Below are 11,855 nucleotides of genomic sequence, written 5' to 3'. Positions count from 1 at the left end.
GTAGTAGTTGCCTGGCTTGGTAACAAACACTCTTCGGAGCCACAGCTTCTGCTCGGGATCCTCGCCGCCTCCCAGGTCCTGCGATCTCTTTGCATCCCAGGAGGTCACGGTTGGTTGCAGTCCTCCTGGGTGACTCAGGAACCAGCCCCTCCTGAAGCACACAGCTTAGGGAGTTCCCGGGGCCAGAGACATCTCCAAGAGAAAGTCAAGGGCCTGGAGGAAGTGCAGACCTGACGACAGAGGCCCCGCACGCTGGCCGGGACCGCGAAGGGCGGTCAAGGGTGGAAAGGGGCTGGCTGCTGCCAGGCCTGGCGTAGTGGAGCGGGGCGGGGCGCAGCGGGGCGGGGCGGGCCTGGAACTGCACCTGCTTCTGGGCGGAGGCACTTGGCGTGCGGCGCGGGCTGCAGACGGCTGCGAGGCGCTGGGCACAGGTCAGACGTCCGTACCCGCAGGGGGCTCGAACCTGGAGGAGGGCTCGAAGCGAGAGAGGGCCCCGCCAAGGAGCGGGGCTGTGATGGAGAGGGGGTTCCGACTCGCAGGGGACCTGCGGGGGAGGGGACGCGGACAGGGAGGGGCTACGGACTGGGAGGGGCTCTGGGACAGGGTTGGAGGCTCCGCTAGGGGAGGACGGGAGGGGTTGGAGGGCCCTGGTGTCGCGGAAGCCCATCTGGGGCCCCCTCCGGGCTTCGGAAGCGGTGCGCACACTACTCCCACCGCCCCCAGGTGCCTCTGTCCGCCTGGCCGCGGCGCTGGAATGAATATTCCTCAGTCCCCCGCGAGTCAGGTCTGCTGCGTTGCCGGGTGAGGGGAAGGTGTGAAGCCCTCGACCTCCGTCTGCCCCGTGAGTCCGGGGACGCGCGCCCCTGGGGATGCCATCTGGCCCCTGGGCTGTGTCCAGTCACAGCTCACATAGCTCTGGGCACTGGTACCCCGACTGCCTTTCCTTGTTAGCTGCAATACACAAATACACGAGCCAGATCCTTTCCTGAGGCCAGGAAGCCTGGAATCTAATAACAAGGCGGTGGATAGAGTCCCTCGAGCCAGTGCTTAGCTTCCGCTAATGGAACCGTGGATAGAAGCGGATGTCAGGCGCAGTGGGGGAGAAATTTGCTGGGGTGGCCCTGTCTAGGGCCAGAGAAACAACCTCTGAAACTTTGATCCAGTCCTAGAGGGAAGAAAGATGTGAGTTTCAGCCAGGGAAACCTAGCACTTTAAGAAATAGAAACCCTTTCAAAATTTGAGGGCAGGTAGCTCTCCTAAAAGTTGCAGAAATGGCCACTTCTTTCACGTTCTCTTCGACCGCTTTCTGCGGTGTCTGCTCTTTTCCTCCTACCGCGCCTTTTTGTCTCCTAGGGTTATATAGCCTTCCGAACAGACCTGCCTACAGCATTTTACCTGCAATTTAACACTCATTTTAATAGGAAGCATGGCTTATTGTTCATGAGAAACGTGTACTGTTTTTAACCAGATGTGTAATATCTTCAGTATAACCTGGATGTTGTGCAGTGGAAAGTTCCGGAAAGAATCGGGACACATGGTTAGGTGGGGCCCAGTAGCGTCACACTTAGCTCTCCGTGACTGTGAGCTTCTTGATTGAGTAAGGATATTGGCTCCCTCTGTTCCTGGGGCTTCAGGGAAAAGATATGGAACTGATAGGAAGGTTTTATCGCATATGGCCCACTGATTTTACAAGCGGAGCTGCCTGAGATAAGCAGAAGGTGAGGCCTGACCTCTGGCTGTGCATTATTTGTTATGATATTACAGGAGCCAAGCATTCCATTTCCTTCTTTTTAGAGAGCTTTGATTTCCTCTCACATCTTCATGAAGATGGAAACAGTGTCTCAACTTACTTAGCCTCAGGCCACACCTGTTCCCATTTAGTCCGTGAGTTCCTCCCGCACCCTTCTGATCGGTGTTAACAGGTTGTGATGGCTGAATCGAAGCTATTGAATCTCACATTTGGCACCAGTTATTTCTGTTTCTCATCTCCCCCCTACCTTCAGTTAAACATCGGCTGCCACACTTAACTGTTCAAAGTACAGATGTTACCTGTGTTGGGTGTAATCGAAAGATTATCTCTTCTCCTCAAATGTAAAATGGGTGAGGACAGTTTCACCACACATAGAGTCAAAGTCCTTGCTATTGCAAAACTTTTTATTGTAATAAAATTGAAGTCACTAGTGTGTCATCAACTAATGGGTACTTATAGACACATTCCATATTTGTTTCTATAGACAGGTCATAAGACAAACACTAGATTATTCCCAGTATGAGACCACAGTGAATATGAACAATTAGAGGCCACAGGTGAGTGCTGTCTTCCTCACACTTTCTTTGAACCCTTAAGCTTCTACCCTTTTAACCAGCCAGCCCTCTCCTCGAAACCTTCACTGAGGCTAGAAACAAACACAAAGACACTATTCGAATTTTAGCAAATTGTCTCTCTTTCCTGTTCTATTGTGTAAAAATTAAATGGCCACAAGCTACACCACTGGAGGAAAAAGGAAAGTCAAAAGGTGTATCAGCCTCCTGTATGTGATGCAGCGTTCAACTGAATATAGCACGGTACACATCCACGTTCTCCTTGCCAGGACTTAGATATCCTAAGCCATTATCTTGCTGGTTGTTGAAATCATAATGAGGCTTTACAGAGCACAAGGTGATGTTTGTAAACAGCACTGTTCAGGGAAGATAAGAATCCGTAGTTCGAAAATAAGGAGATGGAAACAGAGATATTGTGTATGTGGTCCAGGGTTCGTCAGTAATTAAATGGCAGAGCCAGAACTTAAACCAGCATTCCTTCCAGAATACCACAGCTGCCTCTGGAGTGGTTTTTGTTGTTCTTGTTGAATTTTGTGATGGAAGATTGTGATTTGTTTTTCTTGAACACTTAATATGTTTTCTGACTTGAACTGTTAGAATCTAAACTTAGAAACTCTCTTGTTTGGTATATCTCATGCCCAGCTTTGTTCCATATAATTACAAATATATCTTAGAGCTGGGTATAATCTTAAAGATTGTCAAGTCCAATCTTGTGGTTTTTCAAAGAAGAAAACTGGATTCAAGAAAAATAAAGCAAGTACCTCATGTTGCTTCCCCAAATCTACTTCATTGAAGAACTGGAGCTACAATGTTCAGATTATTGCTCCTTCTGTCATGCAGTCCCTTGAGAATTTGCCAAATGTATAAATCCAGTGACTTACTTTGATGTACTTTTTTGGTTTGCAGTCTGTGACAGCAAACATAACCTCCCTCAAATGCCTATGGACCTTCTAACTGTAGCCGTTATTATAGTGGCTAAAGTTCTAACTTCTGTTCTAACTGTGCTCCTGGTTCCATGACAAACAGAGCTTTACTTGTCTTATTCCTAGCACAGTGCCCTTAGCAGGCATACATAAAATGTGGTCAATATGTCAGATAAACATCTGAAAAAGTGTGAGATGTTATTAGAAGTTCATTCAGCTACAAGAACAGAAAATCCTGCTACAGCAGCTTAAACAAGTAAGGAGTTTGTTTTTCTCAGAGAATGAGAAGTCTGGAGGTGAGAAGGCTGGGGCGGGGAAAGGGGTTCCGATGTGAACGCCATGTGAGACAGGTTCCTTCTGTCTTCCCGCACCACCCTCCTTAGCATGGGGCTTTCATCTCCACTTCCCCAAGTTGCAGCAGAAAGATGGGCAGAGGCATGTGCCAATAGAGTCTTGTCTTGTCTTGTCTTTTCTGTTTTCTTTTCTTTTCTTTCTCTTTCTCTCTCTCTCTCTCTCTGTCTCTGTCTCTTTCTTTCAAGACGGAGTCTCGCTCAATGGCACGATCTCGGCTCACTAAAACCTCCACTTCCCGGGTTCAAGTGATTCTTCTGCCTCAATATCGGAGTAGCTGGGATTACAGGGGTGCGCCACCATGCCCAGCTAAGTTTTGTATTTTTAGTAGAGATGGGGTTTCACCATGTTGGTCAGGCTGGTCTTGAACTCTTGACCTCGTGATCTGCCCCCTCAGCCTGCCAAAGTGCTGGGATTACAGGTGTGAGCCACCGCGCCTGGCCTGTCCTTCTTTATAATAAATAATAATAATAACAGCTTTTCTGGTAGCCCACCCCAAAAGACTTCTTATATGTCATTGGTCAGAACCATGTCACATACACACTGTTAACGGTAAGGGAAATTGAGAGAATCTAGTGTTTTAGATGGACAAGTTGCCAATATATCAAAATAAGAATTTTGGGCCAGGCACAGTGGCTCACACCTGTAATTCCTCCAGATTTGGGAGGTCAAGGCTGGTAGATCACCTGAGGTCAAGAGTTCAAGACCAGCCTGGCCAACCTGGTGAAACCCCATCCCTACTAAAAATACAAAACATCAGCCGGGCGTGCTGGCAGGCGCCTATAGTCCCAGCTACTCAGGAGGCTGAGGCAGGAGAACCGCTTGAACCCAGGAGGCAGAGATTGCAGTGAGCCGAGATCATGCCACTTGCACTCCAGCCTGGGCAACAAGAGCAAAACTCCATCTCAAAAAATAGTAATAGTAACAAAATAGGAATTTTGTTAATAAGGCAGGGGAGAGAATGAACATTGGGTAGGCAGCTAGCAGTGTCTGCCATAGTGTGTTTTATGAGTCATAGATCCTGTCTCTAAATAGATTGTTATTTGTTTTGGTTTTTTGTTTTACTACAGTTTGTTTTGCAGTGGGTCTAGGGGAACTTTTTTAAATGGTAGAGTGCAAGGACCACTCTGAGAACTGCTAATTATGTAGGTCTGGGCTGGGTCTATAAATCTCCGTTACGGACTGGCACGCCAGGTCATCTGAGGGCAGGTGGTTGCGGGAATACATTTGGAGAAACACTGAATATCGGGTAGTTTAGCAGAAGCACCTTCATTTTTTTTCTGTTAGCTTTTTGCCTCACTCCTCTTGAGGAGTATTGCTTTATTTTTTAATTTTCTACTTTGGTCAACATAAATCAATGTATAATCTTAGAAGTCATTCGTTGTAGAAGGTTTTCATTGAGTTTATACCGAATATATAACCCTAGCGGCAATTACTTCCAATGCTTTGGGTTGTGTTTTTCTGATATTAACATATCCTAAATAGCGTGCAAATACTGGCCATTTCTTCTTCTCTTTTCCAGTTCTGGATGACATCTATTGACATCCCACCTGGAAGGATGAGGGTTTAGCTCCTTTACACCCCCACCCTCCCTCTCACCTTTACATCCCTTTCTTTTAAGTTCCCAATATGGTTATATCCTAAATTTCTGATATGTCAATGTTTGGCATTTACATTATCATGACCATGTATATATTTTTCCCAACTAAGGCATGCGATACTCCATGATCTTTACATTTCCGTTCTTGACCAATCTTTTCCCCCACCCCCTGGAACAAGGTGTAGGAATTGCTACATTTTCTTTAGTTGTTTAGTTGTTTGAGAACTCATCGCCAAGGAGACATTTTCTGGAGCCAAGGAAACTCATGGGGGCCCTCTGAGTGCTGCTAATTGCATGGAGCTGTTGAGTGGGGAAGAAAAACCAGGCCGCCATCAAGAAGCATTTGGGGTAAATTTTCTAAGCACATCTGAAAAGCAAGAGTCTAGAACCTCCACGGTCCCTGTCTGTTGTGATTTATTTTCTCATTCTAAATACATATACACTTTTTTTTTCTATCTAGGCCATCTCTTGTGGAATACATATGTACTTTCATACCCAATTATGTACAGTTTTTGTAATTTTACGCCTTTTTCTTGAAGAAGGCTCCCAAAAGTGTCTAAGATTCAGGCCCCATAAGATGCGGTTGCTTTTTGAGCTTGTGCCCATTTAAGATGTCACTTTTCTTCCTTCACACTTGATTGCTGGTTTGGCTGGGTATGGGACATTAATTAGAAATCATTTCCTGTCCCAATTTTGAAAACATCGCTCTACTTTCTTATGGTGCTGTTGAGAAGCTGATGCCATTCTAATTCCTGATCCCTTGTATTTCGTTTTAATCTCTGGGCATTTGTAGGGTTTTCTTTATTGCTCATATTCTGATATTTCATGATGTTGTTCTTTAATGTTGGGGTGGGGTTTTTTGGTGGAGGGGAAACAGGGAGGTATTGGTCACTGTCTTAGGTATTTTATAGGCCTTTTCAATCCAAAAATTACATTCTTCAGTTCTGAGTGGTTTTCTTCTGTTATATAATTTTCTCGTTCTTTCTTTCTGAAGCTTAAATTACTTAGACTGAATCTGAAAATGGGATCTCTTGGATCTGTCCTGTAATTTCACCTTTTTTATTTAAAAAAAAATCCCATGTTTTTTCGTTCTAATAAATCTTCCAACACTGCTATTAAATGTTTACATTCTACCATTATATTTTTAATTCTCAGAAGCTTTTATTGGCGAGAGGTGTGGTCTTCTAAATGGTTTTTACAGTATCCTGTTCTCATTTCATGAATGCAGTATCTTCTATTATTTCTCTGAGAATATTCATTCAGTACTTTCTCTACATTTTAAAAGTTTTCTTCAGCTACCTACAATGTCTGTGTATATTTTCAAAGTGACTTTTAATGTTGCTTTTGGCCCGCCTTTCACGTTGGAAGCTTTATTCACATGTACGTGTTTAGGGATGGTGTGCGTCGTCTGTGAGCGTGGCTTGTAGTTTGGCAGCGTCGTCTGTGAGCGTGGCTTGTAGTTTGGCGGGCTTCATTATAGGGTGGTTAGACAGAGAAAGCTTTTTGATGGCTTATCATTGTCTGTCTCTAGTGCTTTCTAGTACATATAATGGGTTTCTCTGTAGAAAGATCTCATTTCTAGGCATTTATTCCTGTTTGAAAAAAGTCAAATAATAACTTAGATGTATTTATTATGTCATCTGCTTAATAGCAGAGGTTCTTGTTGTAAGGTGGATACGTGGAAGTCTAGGATTCAAAATGGGAAACGTGTCCTTGACTCTGCCTCCACTTTGAAGTTCCTGATGTTCTCCACGTTTTCTTTTCTATTGAAAGATAAAAATAAAAAACTCCGAGATATTCGGGAATGAAAACTCTTTGAATACATGTACAACTAATTACTTTTTGATAACTATTTGCAAAATATCCATTACCCACCTACAAGGAAACAGTCACTAATCCAGAATACATTAGGGCCTCTGGAGATGCTCCGTGTCTTGCCAGTGTTTCTCTTTACGAGTTGTGTAGGTGGAGGGCTTAGCTAAGATGGAAAGGCATCATTGGCACAGTGTTTTTCTTTGCTGGATTATGTTGGGAAAACACTTTTCTAATACCTCTAGAATTTGGGACAGAAATTCTGTCCTTGAAGATTACCCTCCAAATCCGTGCAGTTTTTCCCTTGTGCAGCCCAACAGTGATCATCAAAACTTGGAGCAGATTCATCTTTTTTTTTTTTTTTTCTGGGAAAGGTTTAGATCAGGTGAAGGGAACAGGTACTACGTAGGATAGGAATAGTCCCTGCTTTAGCTTCCTAAGGCCTCTCTCTTGGAAAGCCTGCCCATTAGACCCTGGATTTTTTGCTGTTAGCTTTTCCTTCTTAGATGCCTTCAAAAAAGACTGCAAACTCCCTGACAGCAGGGGCCCAGGCTTGTCACCTCTGCAACTCCATCGCCCAGAACAGTGCCTTATGCATAATAGGCACTTGATAAATGTGAGTTGACTTAAATTGACCCTATTATCTGTTTTAAACTAGCCCTTCCTACCTGTCCCCTTGCTATTTCCTCTGTTTCTCTTACATCTTTTTATGTCACCACCTCTTGGATGATGCTACCTCATTCTCAAATCTGATGGTATGGAATAGCTATAAGAAAACAAACTTGGAAGATCTCTAATTACTAGGACTCTAAGTAGAATTTCCAGGATTGAAAACTCCCCATATCACCTTATTAAATATCTAATTATTTCTTAGGTTATCACCAACCAACCTGCATTGGGTTCCTCCTGAGCCACAGTTCAGTTTGGATTATGTTTTCCTCATGTTCCATCCCTTGACTGTCATGCCCTTCCCTTCCTTCCAGTGTCTTTGATTGGCCTCCACTTTGATCCAGAGCTTCTCTTTGATCTGTTCTAATGGTCATTTTTCTGCCTCCTCCCCTACATCGATCTACCATCTGGTATATTTTATACATTATACAAAGCACATTTTTGCACCAGTTTCAGAATACCTACCTGTCAATCAAACAGACATCTTTCAAACCTAACTCAGACCCACGATGAGAGTCTCTCTCTTCTGGCCATTACTGAGATAGCTCCTGCTTTGGTCTCACTGGGGCTGTTTATTTCTCTATGGGAGGTTCTAGAACAGTAACTAAACTACAGTGCAAAACAGTGGTCTATAGATTAGTGTTTCTCAATCATCAGCACTAACAATAGAATCTAAACTCCCAAGGACCTGGAGACTTGGCTGAGAACAGCCTGGCATAAGTGCAGTCTCTCTTAATACTAAAACATGTATGCTACCCCAAAATATGTCTGTATCTGTTTTAAAATGAAAACCATTTTTCCAGAATCTTTAGGTGAAATTGATACTCAAGTATTATGTTCATCTTGTGATTTCAGATATCATCTTGGGGGAGAGGATTCACATATATGCCAGTCTGTGAGACACAGTAGTAGAAATCAAAGGACTTATCTAGCGCTAAGAATTGCATGAAAATAGTGATGGTACCAACAACTTTACCAATGGCTAGATTTAGGAGACAGTGTTCTCTTGATTCAACATTAAGGCTAAGCTGCATCAGTTCAGTTCAGTTCAAGAACTATTATTATATAATATCAAGCTTGTGCTAGTTTATGATGGAGATAATAAGGTCTCTGCTCTTGAAGATTCTGTAGACTAACGGGCAAGACATATGTCACTATATAATTTTAATATAACATGATAAGTGATAAAAATCATGGTATGTATAAGGTCCTTTGAAAACACAGAGGTGGGCACTTAGCCCAGCCTGGAGATTTACAGACGCTTCCTGGAGGAGATAAGGCCTAAATACAGAAACAAGTAAGAGGAATGAAAAGGATGTGCAATTTAGAGAGACAACATGAGCAAAGGGGACACTGTCAGGTTCACGGCAGGGAGAATTGGAAAGTGATGCTGGAGAGGAGCCACATCCAGGTATACCTAATGCAAGGGGACGTGGACCCCTCCACAGGCTGCTGGTTAGCCAGTGGAACATTTTCCATTCTCTAGTAGTGTAGTCACATGTACACGGAAGGTGGAAGACTGGCTGCGGGGTGGAAGGATTCATGGACAGCAGGACTAGAGGCCTCGCAGTCGTTTAGGAAAAAGCCAGTGAGAGCCCAAATGAGATCATTGCTGCAGGCACAGAAGGGAAAGAGAAAATAACAAGATACTTGGGGAAGTGAATTTAGCAGAATTTTGGTGTCTTTGGTGGCAACGGTGAAGGGAGAAGAGAGTCCGGAATGACTCCCAGGATTCTGGCTTTCTGGGTGACTGGACCTTAAGCCATTGCCCAAGTTTGGGATATGAGAAGAGAAGCCGATTCGGTGGGGAAAGAAGGTGGTGAATTCAGTGTTGGACATACTGATATGAGATGTCTAAGAAACATCTATATGTTTCTGTGCATGTCTGTCCATTTGGCAGGTTGTTGGATCTAGGAGTCTGAGACTTAGAGACAAGGTCAGAGCTGGAGATGAAGTTGTGGGAGTCAGCAGTGTGCAAATGGTGATTAATCCATGGGTGTGTGTGAGAGTTCTTGCAAGGGGAAGAGGAAGTGGAAGTAAGGGCTTATGCAAGGCGGACTGTTGAGTCAAGCGGAAGATCCCAGCCTCTGCCTCTTCACTAATGTCAGTGCTGAACAAGCTCACTAGCAGTGGATGCTGAGGGAAGGAAGAAAGGAAACTGTCTGTAAACTTGAACACTTTTTCTAAGAGGTGGAGAAGGCGGAGAGCTCAAGCCTTGAAGAAATGTTCCTTAGTGGCCTGGCATCTCAGAAACGTGACTCCATGACTTTGGAGAGATCGTTCCATTATTATTTTCCTTGAGCACCCAGAAAGAAAATTATGAACGAAATGTATTCTTTCACACGGCTGAGTTACGAATAGTGTTAATTACTGAAATATATGTAAGGGTTTTTTTTTTTTTTTTGGTTGTTTGAAAACTAAGCCCACCTTTGAAGTCCAGAGATGTCCTTTCACTCTAATGTATGCGGAGGTGACAACTGGTAACTGCTTCTTTGTAGGTAATATCCATAGCCTTAGTTTCATCCTCTCTCCTCCATGACTGAAACTTGCTCCAACTTCTACATTTCGTTTTTGTGATGTATTAATAAGGAGCAAAGACGTAAAGGGACTTCAGAATTCAGAAGAGCCATGGAGAGTCCCTCTTCCAAACTCCCTATTTAACAAATAAAGAAATGAGGACCCTCAGAGGCTATGTGTCTTGCTCAAGGTCACAGAGTGAATTCCTAGCAGCATTCAGGCTAGGACCCAGGTATTCTGACTCAGTGGCCAGTGTTCTTGTTAGATAGTGAGAAAATAGAATTTAGTCCAATTTGTTTTTCAATCTCGAATTCAGGATCCAGCAAAACTGCCTAATTTTCATGACAGTTTGAAGAAAGGCCCAGATCAAATGCCACCTCCTCTGTGAGGCCCGCCCGGTTTCTCAGGTGAGAGTTACCCACTTTGTGTGCTATGTGCTAGGACTGCTACCAGTACGTCCCAGGACAATCAGTCTTTCACAAGTATTGTCATGTGGCTCTTAACGACAGGGACATGTTCTGAGAAAGGTGTCGTTAGGTGATTTTGTTGTGCGGACATCCTAGAGTGTACTTACACAAACCCAGATGGCATAGCCTACTACACATCTAGGCTATGCGGTGTATACTGTCAGTACTGAGCATACGCCCTGTTAGCAGATGCTGAAGGGAGTCTGTAGGCGTGAGCACTTTTTCCAAGAATTGACTTCAAACCTGTACAGCACGTTACTATACCACACACTGTAGGCAGTTATAGCACAGTGGTAAGTATGTGTGTATCTAAACATGGAAAACATGCATTCAAAATATGGTATTATGGCCAGGCTCAGTGGCTTACACCTGTAATCCCAGCAGTTCAGGAGGCGGAAGCGGGCAGATCACCTGAGGTTGGGAAGTTCAAGACCAGCCTGACCAACATGGAGAAACCCCACCTCTACTAAAAATACAAAATTAGCCAGGCGTGGTGGTGCAAGCCTGTAATCCCAGCTACTCGGGAGGCTGAGACAGGAGAATAGCTTGAACCCAGGAGGCGGAGGTTGCCATGAGCCGAGATCGTGCCATTGCACTCCAGCCTGGGCAACAAGAGCAAAACTCCACCTCAAAAATAAAATAAAATAAAATAATTAGCCAAGCGTGGTGGTGCATACCTGTGCTCCCAGCTATTCAGGAAGCTGAGGTAGGAGAATCACTTGAACCCTGGGGGCGGAGGTTGCAGTGAGTAGAGATCGTGCCACTGCACTCCAACCTGGGCTACAGGGTGAGCCCTTGTCTCAAAAAAAAAAAAAAAAAAAAGGTATTATAATCTTATGGGGCCACCATCATACATGCTGTCTGTCATTGATTGACCAAAATGTCATTATGCGGCACCTGACTGTATACAGCTGTCTACTAGATTATAAACTCCTTGCAGATAAAACTACTCATTTTCTCATTATCCATTATATTATTTCCTTAGCGCCCAGAAGAATCCTGTATTTAATTGGCTCATATGGAAAATTTTAGAAAGAGAGAGACAGCAGGGCTGAGACTATCTTCTGCTCAGGAACCAAAACGAGCTGAGAGATAACAGTTCTTTTTCTTAGTAGTTGTATTCCATATCATGGTGAAATCGTGCCAGAACAAGCTTCAGACTCTTTCTAGTCTTAACTCCTTCTGACCATGCTG

At 44.1% G+C, this 11,855-nt stretch overlaps 1 protein-coding gene across 1 annotated transcript in view; it reads left to right on the top strand.

Annotated features, from left to right (window-relative positions):
• The first annotated feature begins 357 nt into the window (after positions 1-357).
• TMEM45B (transmembrane protein 45B) overlaps positions 358-11,855 on the top strand; it is a 41,607-nt gene continuing 30,109 nt past the window's right edge. Inside the window, exon 1 of the mRNA XM_010356373.2 lies at positions 358-431. The gene's annotated coding sequence lies outside the window, so the exon portion shown is untranslated. The remainder of the gene's footprint in view (positions 432-11,855) is intronic.

Source organism: Rhinopithecus roxellana, chromosome 15 (genome assembly GCF_007565055.1).
Source record: "Rhinopithecus roxellana isolate Shanxi Qingling chromosome 15, ASM756505v1, whole genome shotgun sequence".
Lineage (NCBI taxonomy): Eukaryota > Metazoa > Chordata > Mammalia > Primates > Cercopithecidae > Rhinopithecus > Rhinopithecus roxellana.
Note: the sequence above shows the minus strand (reverse complement) of the source record. Positions and strands in the feature narration are given on the sequence as shown.